This window comes from Cryptomeria japonica, chromosome 7 (assembly GCF_030272615.1).
Source record: "Cryptomeria japonica chromosome 7, Sugi_1.0, whole genome shotgun sequence".
Lineage (NCBI taxonomy): Eukaryota > Viridiplantae > Streptophyta > Pinopsida > Cupressales > Cupressaceae > Cryptomeria > Cryptomeria japonica.
This window is the reverse complement of record NC_081411.1, coordinates 428069961-428085253: the sequence shown is the minus strand read 5'-3', so window position 1 is coordinate 428085253 and position 15293 is coordinate 428069961. Positions and strand designations below refer to the sequence as shown.

Here is a 15293-nt window from a genome sequence, read left to right as displayed (position 1 = left end):
GAACTATTCATTCAAAGCTCCTACAAGCTACAATGATCCAGCGAAGTGAGGAAGTGGTCTCACATAGCAGACAAATCAACTTATTATTGAGGCCTCAACTATTATTGAAACCTCTCCAAGGTTCCAACAATTTAGTGATGGACATGGTGGACGATGAGTTAGCACCATCATCGGAGCTATAATGATTGTTGGAGGTGTTTTTCTCCTTCCAACGTCCGAACAATCTGTAATGTAGGAAACCAAAAGCTTATGTGGTTGGTGGGCCCACACATATTGTTGAAATAAGAACTATTGTTCGAGATTCATCCAAGCTCCAAGGTGTGTGTGTAAAAAGTGGATAAGGATCTGCAAGCTGTAAGACACAACATTTTAATTAAGTCATTGCATGCATGGTTAGACATATATAATCATGAATATAAAAACCTTAATAAATTGACTTATTGCCTTCTAAAAGATGCGAGTATAGATTTGGTCTCAGATTTATATAAGCAATACCAATGACTAGACTACACCAAGATGAAGGATTTAATCTATATGAGCATGATATTAAGCTAAATGGATGCAAGATTATGCTAGATAGATGAAAGATTATGCTAAATGAATGAATATTAAGATATATGAATTCAAACAATCATAATTGAACTAAATATGCAAAAATCTAAACTAAGATGCAATAATATCAAAAACACAATATCTTCAATGACTCCAGAGCAAAAACTGCATAATAACAATAAATCTCTAAGGTGTTTTGAATGAGAGATGAAGGCTGAATTTATAGAGACTCAAAAGAGAGACCAACGGTCAAGATCGATTAACAATGAGTAGTTGAGATTCCTCAAGAAAAAGCACAATTTAGGATAATTGAAATAATTGAGAGATAAGATTCAGTTAACCTTGAGATAGATTCCAATTATAGCTTGATTGAAATGCATTCAGATTATAAGTTGGAGCTTGCATTGGAGATAAAATTTAGTTGATTCCATGCAATTGAGATAAAAATAGGCGATTCGATGCACTTTTCTTTAATTTATTCAAGAAAAAAGCCTTTTCAATGCAACTAAACTTAATTTCTCAAAAAAAATTGAGTTTTAATTTTTAGAGAAAATGATTAATTCAATTTAATTGCTTTTCTGATTTTTCAAGTTATCTCAATTTAGAAAAAGAAATATCTCAAGTTTGATTTCTTGTCTCAATTTAATTCTTTTCTTTTGTTTTCAATTTAACTCTTTCGTTTGCAGATTAATTAATTCCTCTTTTTGTGCTAAATTTCTTTTGTAAATTAATTCCTTTTTTAGAAGATTAAATGGCAAATTTATTTATTAATTAAATATGCTAGAATATAATAAAATAAATAGGATGATTGATTAAAATGATTTACTTGGAATGATTTAATTAATTAAATAAATATTTAATTAATATAGAGTGATTCATTTGCCACGTGACATTTGATGATTGAAGAATTAATTAATTAGGTACTTTAGGTTGATTTAATTGTCTTTGGTTAGGACCTTGGTGATGTTGGCAAGATTAGGGGCCCATGATCTAGGTGACCATTTTTAGGGTATTACACAAGGATCCAATGACATGGAGAGAAGATGTAAGGTGGAGACATGTGTGGAAGATGAGGTAGCATATGACATCATGGACATCACTAGAGCTTGTATCATCAATGGAGCATGCCATGGGCTCCAACAATCTCACACTGTTATCATTGGAACAACTATGCATCGTTGGAACATCATATGACCCCTAACAACACCTAAACAACACCATATGGTGTCATAAGGGGTCATATGGTGTCCTAAGGGTTCATGGGACACCATATGACCCCTAAGGACACCATATGACCCCTAACCACACCATATGGTATCATAAGGGGTCATATGGCCCATAATGACACCATATGGTGTCATATAACCCATAACGACATTGTATAGAGTTGTAAAGGGTCATATTGTGTCCTAAGGGGTCATATGGTGTCTTAAAGGGGTCATATGAAATAAAGGCAACCTCCACTAACGAAGCAAGCATCATTGCAATGTGAAGGCATTATATGCAAGTCTTGGCCACCAGAACAACAGGTCGACGTCTACCCAGACATCATTCCTGCCGGTGTTTTACAAACTATATATCAGACAGCATTCCTTCCTTTTTGATTCAAGAAAATAAAGTGAAGATGGCAGTTGAAAGGACGTCAATGGAAACGTGAATAACACGCCTGTGGATAAGATGAAGAGTAGGCCATGTGAGTCGTGTACTTCCAACACATCCATCATCACCATTTATTCCTGCGAAGAATTTAAACCTATCATCAAACACTTACATAGTATCTTTAAACTCTTACATAGTATTTTCATGTGAATCTGCAAATTAGTCCGGTCTTGCAGTGCTACCAATTGTAGTCCGTATCGGTATGCTTAAAATTTAGACTCTTGGTGGCATGTCATAACCCTAGTTTGTCAGAACTATGTAACTTCAGTTGTGGGGTGGACAAACCAGAGGAAAACACTCCAATTTTACCTATAAATACTGGCTTGGAGAGACATATTTCCAAGCTGCGGTGTGGTGTTTCCATGATATAGTCGTTAGAAAAAGTAATTTACGTGAAATGGGTTTTTCAAATTTAGCTTTGTTCCGTATTTTGGTAACGTTAATGCTCTGCTCATCCTCTCTAGCAGATGCTACCGATGCCACGACCATTATCGTTGGGGCTCGAATGTCGGGTATTTATCTATTAATGTTTATTGATGTTAACATTTGGGTTTGAGGTCAGTGAATATAAACTTCATTTTAGTTCTAATATTACTTTTTGGTGCAGGCATAATGGCGGCGAAGACTTTGTTTGAGAAGGGGATTAAGGATTTTGTAATATTGGAGGCGACGAATAGAATCGGCGGAAGAATGCACAAGAAGATGATGGGAGGGTATTCCATAGAGATGGGTGCAAACTGGGTGGAAGGCGCAGGGTCGCAAGAGAATGTGAATCCCATCTGGACTCTTGTTAACAAATACAACCTCCGGTCCTTTACGTCTGACTGGGATAATCTTAGTTACAATATTTATGATCAGGAGTAAGTGTCACGCATGTAATGATAAGAGCTTAAATCTCTTAAGAGCAAACAATGTTACTAATAACTTTTCAATTTTAGTGTATCATATAGGTATTACAATTTTAATTTAGTGATATTTTGATGTGAAGTGTGATTTATATATAAGAACATAAAAAATCTTTGGATTCTATGTGAATGAATTTTTTTTTATTCAATAATTTCTATAAGGTGAAACTGTTTATGAGACTTATAGATAGCTAGTTATAAGCATGAAAATCCAAAACAAAATAGATTGGCCACACCGTGTCTATTTAATTTCCTTTTCTTCTTATATCTTAGATTTTGAGTGTATTCTGATTAAGTAATCTGCAACTTATGTTATCCTTTGTTTTTTTAAATAGGTTACACACAGAGCTTACACTTAGAGTCTACATCCCAACATCTATTGATGTGATGTGATGTCATTTTGTCTCCATCATTTCCAAAGTACAATGGTAGTATCTTATATCTTCTCACTCTGCTTTATCTATCACCCATTTACCACTTCCACACTTAAATTGATGTGAACTAGTTCTTAACAAAACTAATATGTTTTCATGTGTGATCATTTATTGAATTATTTTTAATTTTTCTCTTTAGATTTATAACTGATTATAATCTTCTCACGGATAAGCTTTGTTCTTTGATGTCTAGCTATGTTATTTGGACAGCTGTTTGCTCTATGTTTCTTAACAGTCTTTTCACTGTGTTCTTTTAGTACACCTGTTTGCTGTCTTGTTCTTGACAGTCATTTGATTAAGAGACATCAGATTTCCACAATCCTGTTTACTTCTGCATAATGATGGATCATGGAGTGTGATCCGAAACGTTGATGCAAAATACTCTCACACAATCTAATCAAAAACATGCAAGATCAGTCATTTGATTGTCCTCTTTCATTACACTATTTTTATACACTCATTCAACCAAAAACTCATGTGATTATTATGTGATTATTTTTTGAACTGTTTAGACTCTTCTGTTCAAGATAAAATTATATTGGCTTTGAATATCTTTAATATTATACATCTCTACAGTAAATATAAAATCGTCTCTTAAAGTATATCCAAATTGTAGGGGAGGCATATTGCCCCAGTCCGTAGTGGCAGAGCCATTCGAGAGAGCAACAGCGTCTTCGGAGTTCTGTGTAAATCTGTCTCTAACATTTACGGAAAATGGAGAGGAAGACATCTCAATCTTAGCGGCATAGCGTGTTTTCGGCCAGTAAGTATACCCATTTAAGCAATACTCTATTCCATGGAGCAGATCATACCATTGTTTCCACAGACTAATGTTTTGAGTATCTGGAATACAGTGTTCCAACGACGCCTTTGGAGATGGCCATCGACTACTACTTCTACGACTACGAAATTTCAGGTAGTTTGTCCTATGACATCATATGTAGCATTTCTGTGCAGTATAAAATGACGAATATTAATGTGGTGGGCCTTCTGCATGCAGAACCTCCACGTGTAACGAGCTTAAAGAACGTGGAGCCAGTTCCTTCGTTTGAAGTGTTTGGAGATGATAATTACTTCATTGCAGACCGTCGAGGATTCGAGCATATCGTGCACAGATTGGCACGAGAATTTCTGGAGTCTAGCAATGGAAAGATAATTGACAAGCGCCTCAAACTAAACAAGGTTGCGCCTCAAGATCTTTTCCTTACATTTACAAAAATGTTTCTTAAAAAACCACGCTTTCAGATTGCTTATACAATGGGAAAACATTGGAAACCTACAAATGTTTGAGTTATTAATGTGTCGCAGGTGGTGCGCAAAATCGAGTATACTGATAGTGGCGTGAAGGTTTCAACGGAGGATGGATCAGTTTACACAGCAAAGAACACCATTGTATCAGTTAGCGTGGGAGTGCTGCAGACAAAGCTTATCGAGTTTAAACCCGATCTGCCCGTAAGAATGATTCTTCTGCATTTAAGAAGTTAATTCAGAGTTAAGACATGTTAGGGTTTTTGACATTCTATATGTATGTGGCAGATGTGGAAGCTGCTGGCAATATACAAGTGGAGCATGGTGGAGTACTGTAAGATCTTCATGAAGTTCCCTTATAAATTCTGGCCAACAGGAGGTCCAGGAACCGAATTCTTCATGTACGCCCACGAAAGAAGAGGTTACTACACTTTCTGGCAGGTAAAGTACTGTTTTTGTAAAATCCTGGAGTTTTTCTTTAGTTTGAGATTATTTGCATGACATAGTTGGTTACTGTGACAGCACCTGGAAAACGAGTACCCTGGAGGGAACCTTCTAATGGTAACTGTAGAAGACTTGGAAGCGCGAAAAATAGAACAGCAGCCCGAAGAAGAGACCAAAGCTGAAATCATGGCTGTTTTAAGAAAGATGTTTGGCAATGGCATTCCAGAAATGTCTCATATTTTGATTCCCAAATGGGGACAAAATCGGTTTTTTAAGGGAACGTATTCAAACTGGCCGATTGGTGTCTCCGCGCAAGACTGCTACGAGTTGAAGGTTGGTCACCGCAAAATGCTCAGCTTTGAAACACTGAAATTTTACTTTCATGGATATCAAGCTCTCCACAGCCTATACAACATCGATATTGGTTTTTGCGGGCACCAGTTGGTCTTATATTCTTCACTGGCGAACATACCAGTCATTACTATAATGGATTTGTGCATGGTGCCTATTTTGCGGGTAACAGACCATTTATCTTTAACGCGGAAATCCATCTAGTTTTATGTTAAAATGCTTCACTATCGCAATCTCTATCATATTAACAGGCATCGACACGACTGATTTGGTGTTGGAGTGCATTAACGATGGTAACTGCGCTAACAATTCAACGCTCATAAACAAGGTGCCCGTGCTCGCAAATGCTCGCGCTCGTCCAGAGATAAAACTGGTAACACGATCTTAACAAATTTACTGTAGTTTATTCCAGTCAATCTACAAGAATGCCCTCGGACATGTTGCACACAAGATATAAATAGTATTGGAGGATCGTGCTAATGTTAGTCAATTCTGAAAATATAAGTTTAGTGTGTGATTTAAGTCATTTTAATTTGTTTGAATCAATCTACAAGATTTTACTTCGAATTTTGCACAAGATATAAATGGTCATTAGAGGATATGTGAATTTTCTGGAGAATATAAGAAAATTATTTCCTTTTAAGTGTGTGCCAAAAACATCTACCAATTTTCTTGAGAATAAGAAAATTATTTCCGTTCAAGTAAGTGCCAAAAAGATCTACCAATTTTCTTGAGAATAAGAAAATTATTTCCGTTCAAGTAAGTGCCAAAAACATCTACCAATTTTCTTGAGAATAAGAAAATTATTTCCGTTCAAGTAAGGGCCAAAAATATCTACCATACTGGGTGATCTCTCTATTTGTTTGAAAGTCTGCTTATATTAAACTGGTTTCATATATCACTTTAATATCTAAAGCCCTGATTTCTTTTTGTATCTTAATTTGCAGGGGAAAAGGGTTGGAAGTCGAGCAAGAAGAAAAACCCCAAATTCACGAAAGTTTTCGGTGTGAGGGAAGATATGTTGAAAGTTGATTTAGATGAATCTGAAGTATGTGTTTTAATATTGACTTAATCAATTAGGTTGAGGATTTGGTACGGTGACAATTTGACTAAGATTTCTTTAAGTTACTCTATCTTATTATTACTAATTTTATTTTAGGCTTTTGGATCTATAATTTTATATTGAAATATGTTTGGTCAGAAATAGATGAGGATAGAAGCAACATTGAATGCTATTATGTCTATATAAATATTTTTGTTTTATTTATTGTAGTGATGTCAATATTTAGAGGATTCATGAATTATTAAATATTTAATATTAGTTGTATGTTTAAATGTTTTTGGATAATTAATTAAATAAAATTTAATTTTTTTTTATTTAGTTGTATAAGTCAATTTGCTTACTAAGGTAATTAATGGTGGACAATATTATTAATTTATTCTAATAGATTCTAATTGTTTAACCAAATGATAATAACAATTGTAAAAAAGGAGAAATGATAATAAGTGAAGCTGCACAAACAGATTAATTATCATTCAAAATAATAACACATTTTGTCTTGTTTCTCCTAAAAAATATTTTCAAAACATTTATTAAATAATATGTAGACAATTATTTCTTACAATTATATTTATCTTAAAATGTGCAAATAAAACAAAAACATCTAAAACCCTAAAAATTATGGAAGTTAAAATCTATTAAATGTTCCTAAAGAACTACCCATTCATGGGTTTTCTCGGGTTAATCCTGCTAGTGATCGTTTGGAGAGAGAGACAGTAAAGTGGTCAAAACCGAAGAAGGAATGGGTGAAAATAAATTTTGATGGAGCTTCAAAAGGCAATCCAGGGATCTCAGGAGTGAGATGTGTGGATTGTGATGATGAAGGAAAGATCCTATGTACGGGGGCTAGAAGGCTTCGAGATGGCACTAATAATGAGGCGGAAGCTCGGGCGGCTTTACTTGCAGTTACTCTAGCATCAAATATGAAGGTGATGAAGTTACATCTCGAGGGTGATTCTCGAATTGTTGTCCAAGCTCTAGTTAAAGGGCATACTCTGTGTTGGAAATTGAACAAATATGTAAATATTATAAGTGAAAAACTAAAAATGTTCAATAATTACTGCATCTCACATGTGAAAAAAGAGGGAAATACTATTTTATATGGGTTGTCAAATGAAGCATGTGGTTTCAAGCCAAGGGAGGTGAGATGGCGGAATGACAGAAATAAAATCATTAAATGGAACTAATACGCTTTGCCAAGTTGGTATGACAATTATTTCAAATTCCTTGTCAGAAGCTGGCTTTTTTCTTGTGCAAGTGTGAGTTGATGAGCAGTTATTGCGACATGCTTTGAATTGGCGGCGATGGTGGAGAGACATGAATTAAATGCCAATTTCGTAATGCTTGCCCTGGTAATGAATAGACTTGGCAAGTTGGTGAAACCAAATTTAAGTAAGGTTTTATCAGAAAACTTTGCAAATTTTCAGCAACCTCAAAAATGGAAGCCAATTTCACTTTGGAATCTCCAAACTGATGTCGACTTTTTGAGGTCATGTTCCTCCAAACAAGCTCGAGAAAATGTTTATTGCTAAGGACCCTCTACTCTTGAAAGCAATTCAGTTGGTTTTAAGAGAAGAGGTGGCTGTCATTGGTCACAATTATAGGTGTAGAGAAGACATTTACTCGCTCTTCATGGCATGGGGTCTAGAGCTGGGACACACTATTGAAGAGGTGAGGAAAGTATTGTAGAGAATAATTCCAAGAGAGTAACTTTTAAATTTGGAATCCCTACTAGAGTGGGCAGTGCCAAGATGGGGCTTTAACCTTGCAGAAGGTATCCCGTAGGAAAATGAGGAGATGAGGGTAGGTCACTTGCGTATTTAGTTTCTTCGACGTCATGAAGAAGTTAGAATGCGCTTCAAGGATGATGCGAAGGGAGGCTGGGAAGGGCTACTAATTTTTGTCCAAATCATGGACATTGAAGATGTGATTCGGCAGGAGAGTGGAGGGAGAGTGGTGGAGAATGAGCCCTAGGAGGCTGATAATGAGGAGATTATTTGTAGAATTGGAAAAAGATGCGGGGGATGATGCAGAGGGTGGTAGTGGTGGCGAGGCGGTATATCCAGGCTCATGAGGGGCAGCAGGTAATGATGCAGAAGGAAGCAAGGGACGTCCACATGATGGAAGAGGAGGTTCTTGCCGTAGTAGGATGGCTGGTGAGTTGAGTGCCTTCGCTACAAGAGGTGTGAAGGAAGAGTTATGAATAGGTCACAACAGGCATGGTACCCATAGGTGCCATCTTTCTCTGCTTTTCTGTTTCAATTAATTTTTCAGTTGAAACCTTAAACAATCTGGACTCCGTTTAGTTCATTTCAAGTTGAAATTCCTGAATTTTGACTGCCAAGATGTAATATATTTTTTTGTACTCATAGCATGGGGGTGTGGGTTGTGTGGGCATTGTTTACTGGTTTTGAATTCCAGTTTTTTGGGAGGGTGGTTTGGATCGTTTTGTGGATATTTTTGGGGAACTTCTTGATAGTTCATTATCTTGTTGAAGTTGTAATGTTTAATTTCAAATAAATAAAATACAAATATTACCGATAAAAAAAAAAAATGTTCCTAAAGAACTAAAACCTAATTTGGAATTTATCTTGATTAACTAATTGTATACTTGGAAACATTTATTTATTGATGATATCAATTTACAATCTATTATGTATTTATTTATTGATGATATCAATTTACAATCTAATATGTGTCTTGTTGTTTGCAAAACATCCACAAATCTCAAAATTATGTTAGGTGCTCAAAATTTTGGTTTGCTAATCCCTTTGTAAATACAATAGCTCTATCTAATCTTTTGATCTATAAAAATGTAGGTATTTTTTTTCATTGTTTACAAGTTCATTTATGAACAATACCTAATATCAATTTAGTTGCTTCTCTTGTAAGAAATGAATTTTTGATAATGTAATTTATGACTTGTCATCACAAAATGTTAGTGCTAGACCATTGTAATTATGCGACCATTGTAATTATGCACTACAATAATCAACACATAGAGTGAAAAAAAATCCAAAAACAATCTTCATATCATCTATGCTACCTTAAAAATCAATTGTGTATAACTAATCACTTTAAAATCACCAATTGCAGACTATGATATTATCTATCTTATTCTTACTATATATCTCAATATTCTCTTCCCAACATGCTAGTGCTTGTCTTTTAGTAACTTCATAAATATTGAAATTAGGTTAACATCATACATTATATCTAGCCTTGTGGTTGTAAGGTACATCAACCTTTCAATGAGCCTTTTGAATATTAGTAGATAAATATTAGATCACTTGTATTCTTTGTTCAACTAGAAACTATTAAAAATAGAGTTGGTGCTAGATTATAATTGGTCAACTTGAGTCTTCTTAACACATTATTGGCATGATTAGGTTGAAAAGTAGAAATGCACTATTTGATCGAACAACTTAAATGCATAGAAAATATCTCATCAATCATAAATTTATTATTTCAAACTATTTTTCCATGACTATTTTGGAAATGTTTATTGACAAATTTATAATAAAAATTAAATCAACAACATATAAATACATGATCAAAATGTGGCCTTGTTTATTGATCTTCATCTACTATACAAGCTTTCTTCTACTTCTATTGAATCTAGCACTAATTAGGTTTGACTTAATTCAATTATGCCATCCTTTTGGCGATTTTTGAGATAGTAAAAATAGGTATTCTTTTTTCTTTTCTTTTTTCTTAAACTCAAGGGTATTCCCACGACCTAGCTTAGTGCCCAAACTTCCTTTCCTTGGTCTTACTTATTGACCAATTTGGGGTCAAGAATTGGCGAGCTAAGGTGAGACTCATCCCCTGGGGATGCACACAATCGCCCAATTATTCAATCTATATACCTTTTCTTCATGTCCATACACTCCATGACTTGGTGATTGTTCTGCATACACTTCCTATAAGAAACCCCTTACAAAATTCCAATTTAACATCCATCTAATTATATTTTATATTATTTTATGGTATAAAAACTTAGAAAATAAATTAGTGCATCAAGCCTTACTATCCCTACAATTACATACTATTGCACAAAACCTTTTTTGATGAAGCTTGTTTTGTATTTTTCAACATTACCTTCTACATTGAACTTATTCTTATAGACCCATTTTATAGGGGTTAAGAAGGTCATTGTTAAAGAAGACATATTAAATACTATCCATGATTGCCTCCTATTTTAAAATAGCATCAAAAAACTATATTGAATAAATAATAAATAATTATCTATTAATTTTGTCTAAAAAAGAATAAAAGTATCTAAACAACCAAAAAGAATACCATCGCTATGGCCTCATTCTCTACATTTATAAATTACTATCTCATTTCCATGAACACAAGGGTCAACAACTCTCTGACCTACAACTTGGTGGTCAAAATCTCCAACGTGACCTCTATTTCTCCTTTTGTGAAAACTTTATCAATAGCTAGTGTTTCAACTATCCTTGAGGCTTTAGTGAAACCTCCACTCAAGAAATACTTTGATTTACCCTATAAACCTTCAAAGGGTTTTGTTAAGGGTACAAAATGCCTCCCTTGTGCCTCCTTTATTTTGGAGGTAGTACATAGCCAAGATGTGTTGGACAATATATATTACTTTAAAAGGAATGGACTCATTTGCAGGTTCAATCACTTGTGGCCCTCACTTCCTAAGTTGCATTCCTAGATTTTGGATCGTTGGACCTTGATGGTCTCTGATAAGATATATACTTACCTATGTGTTTATGGATTCTTTGTTATATTATTTTAATCTACCTAGGATTGAGATGTTGTTCTATATATGGGTTTCTAGAAATCAGGGTCTCATGCCTTGTCCTTATGCCCCTAGATTCCCTCTTTCAAACCTTTGGGTGAACCTACTATATTTTCACTTACCTAAGTGACTATCTTACATTTCCCTCCACTTTTAGTGTAAATTTGTCTATGAAGCTATTGGTAATGTGTTGGGTTAATTTCTCAAAGTGGACCCTAATAATAGATTTTTCTTCTATACCTCTTACACTAGGATATTTTGATTGATTTGGACCTTTCCAAAGAACTTCCTATTGAGATCTCCCTAATGGTGGGTGAGCCACTATGGAGGGATTATGGACTATGAAGGGACCCTTTTCCAATTTAGATGTCATTTTTCTATGTGTCATTTGGCCTCTTCGTGCCCCCTACTACTTCAGATTTTGGGTCTGAGTCTTTGGAAGATTAAGAAAACCCTTCTCCTACTAATTTGTATGTTTTTACATGGCTTGAGCCCTTATTCTTGATCATGTGACCCCTTGTGTGGATCCATCTAGTAGTCTCTCAAGTACTGGATTTATCCCATCCATGGCTCCTGATTCTCCATCCCCAAATTATTAGGTTCCTTCTCCAAAATTCTTGGCTCACCTCAGTGACTCATCTACTACCTCTGATGTTTCCTCCAGTACTTTGTTAGTTTCTCTTGACAAAGATACCTCTTTGTGGACTATTGTCTATCAGAAGAAGAATGTCTAGTCTCTTATTGTTCAAATTACTCAAATTGTTCAATAAACTTATTTGTTGGTATGATTGGTTTGTAGTTGTACCTCTGCTCTATTTTGTTTGTGGTTGTACTTTGAATAATTCCAAATTTTTTGCTTTCCCTTATTTTTTATCAATTTTTATTGGTTCATGTGTTGTCTTTCACTCAAAGCCTTTAGGTTGATTATTGTTTTTGATCTATAATGGGTTGAGTCATTTCTCAACTTACTTTGATAAAAAAAACTTAAGAAATATAAAAATTACAATGTACTACAAGTTTCTAAAAAAAACCTAATTTTAAATTTACTCTTGAATTAATCCTTATCTTCAATTTCATCCTTAGAATCATTTGTTCAAAACCCCCCTTAATTTCTACTACTATCTTCTTCAATGTCCATAAAACTTAAAATCTATCTTAGGTGTTTAAAATTTTGTTTTGTTAATCCCTTTTTAAAATAAATTAGTTCTTTATCTAGTGTGTTGATCTATAAAAATATAACTTTAATCTATAAAATAATAGGTAGATTGTTTTTATTTAGTATTTCATTGATGAAATGGTACCTAATATCAATTTTCTTGCTTCTCTTGTAATTAAACCTGATTTTGTACAAAGCAAAAAATAAAATATGATTTTTTTGATAGTGCAATTTATAACTTCTTATCACAAAATATTATTCCTCAACCCTCTTCATTATGTATTACATTGAAACCTATTATGTTATTGGATTAGATACCAAAAGAACAATTTTAGCATTAGTAGCTCAAAATAGGTGGAAATTTCATCAATATGATGTTAAATCAACATTTTTGAATGGTTCTTTGAATGAAGAAGTGTTTCTAAAATAGTCACTTGGTTATCAAGTTGTGACACAATAAAAAAAGGTTTACAAGGTAAAAAAGGTACTTTATGTACTCAAAAAATACCTAGATTATGGTATAGCAAGATAAATGGTTATTTTCCACAAAATAGTTTTAAAATGAGTGAAAGTGAACCCACGTTATATTTAAAATTTTGAAATAGGGGTGATTTAATTGTGTATATGTTGATGACACGATTTAGACTATAAATAACAAAGAGTTAATAGATAGGTTCAGAAGCGTCGCAAGGAATGAATTTGAAATGATAAATTTGGGTTTAATGCATTATTTCCTTGGAATAGAGGTAAGACAATTGAATGATGGCATTTTTATTTCACAAGGAAAATATGTTAATGATTTACTTGATAAATTTAAGACAAAAAATTGCATAACCATGAACACACCTCTAAACGTAAAAAGTTGATTAAGGATGATGGTTCTGAAAAAGCAGATGCAACAATGTATAGGAGTCTAGTCGGCAACCCTATGTATATAACAACTACTAGACCAGATATCATGTATGTTGTTATTTTTCTTTCAAGATTTATGCAAAATTCAAGTAAAGATCATTTCTGTGCAATGAAATATATTTCAAAGTATGTTTGGGGTACAAGTAGTTTTGACATTTTCAAATAATTTTAAATTTATTGGGTATATAAATAGTGATTGGATGGTTAAATTGATGCCAAAAAAATCACTTGAGATTATGTGTTTAGTTTGGGTCCAAGTGACATTTCTTGATCTTAAAAAAAAAAATATTGGTTATGATTAAGAATAATTATGGTAGATTTCAAACAAAATCAAAATATACCAACTATTATATATTGTTACAATAATTCAATATTTTTTGTCACCAAAAAACCTTGTCTTCCATAATTGAATGAAACACATTGATATCTAGCATCACTTCGTTAGAAATATTACAACTAAGAGGTAGGTTGACTTGAGGTTGAGCAAAACCAGTGATTAGCTTGCAGTTTCAAAAGAAAACCCTAAAAAATTAAGGCTACTGATGATGTTAGCTCATTAAGAATTAGGGTAAGATTGAAGGGTTGATTCTTAATTCTAATTACCTCACCTTTTTTTGACACAGGTTCTCCATGGCTTTCATTCACCCCTTTAATGTTTTAGATTGACAATTGCTACAATTATGATTTATTTAGTTGTTTATTATTGATACCATTTGACAACAAGTTCTTTTGTAATGACATATATTGGAAGCACATCCTTCTTTGATCCACGTAGCTGCATATGATTTAATTTATGTAGCCCAAAAGACATTATATTTTTTGGATTGTAGAGGAGAGGACAGAGTAATTGTGCACCCTAATTTTGCGCTTCTCAAAATCTTACGTGGAAATTTCAAATCACTCCCAATTTTTTACAACAGCTTATTTGGCAAGTCCCCTGCTTATTACTAAGGTTTCAAGGCCACATCATCAAATATGATGCCGCATCAACATGCTTTTTGCCAAGGTGTCCAAAACAATCCAAAAAAAGGTGAGACCAATAGGCGTGCAAAAAAGGTCCCAATACTTGTGCAGCTGATGTGGCATCACATGATTGACATTGTGTTTTGGCAGATAAATGTCTTAATATAATGCAAGTGTGGTGCAAATATTTTTAGTCCTAAATAGATGTGACATGACATGATTGATCTCGATTATGTAACCTCCTACACTCTTCTTGTGCATTACGTTCGTCACCTCCAATATTACGAAATCCGTTACCCCCTTCTCAGACGAAGTCTTTGTTGCCATTATTCCTGCCTCAAAGAATTATAGCCCAGGAAAAAAATCAAACCAGAAGCTAGTTTCAGCATCGCCACAATGATGGTAGTACTAGTTTCAGCATCGCCACTCACGGAGCATAAAAAGCAGACCAACCACAGTTCTAAAATGTAGCAGAACGCTATATTCTAGGTAACCCTCATTGTATGACCCTAAGTAGCTGGAATGGATAATCAAGAGATGATCCAAGAGATATTTTCACGTTTTAAGATAGAAACCCTAATCTTCTTTCACGCTAAATCCTGTGAAGAGTATGTACTCATGGCGTGGAAATAGCCCATGTGAGTACTATGAAGATTCTCATCTTTAATTTGTCACAGTACTTGTTGATATGAATTTCATCTTCAATCACATCTTTTATTTCTCAGTTATAAATGCATTTAATATGCCCGTATACCATCATAATTACAATTAAAGCAAGTTATTGGGATTTACTCAGGTTAAACATAGCAAGCACGGAACAAGCCTCTGTACGTGC

General features: G+C 34.1%; 1 pseudogene; it reads left to right on the top strand.

Annotated features, from left to right (window-relative positions):
• Window positions 1-2563: 2563 nt before the first annotated feature.
• LOC131030453 (polyamine oxidase 7-like) lies at window positions 2564-6718 on the top strand (annotated as a pseudogene).
• Window positions 6719-15293: the final 8575 nt, after the last annotated feature.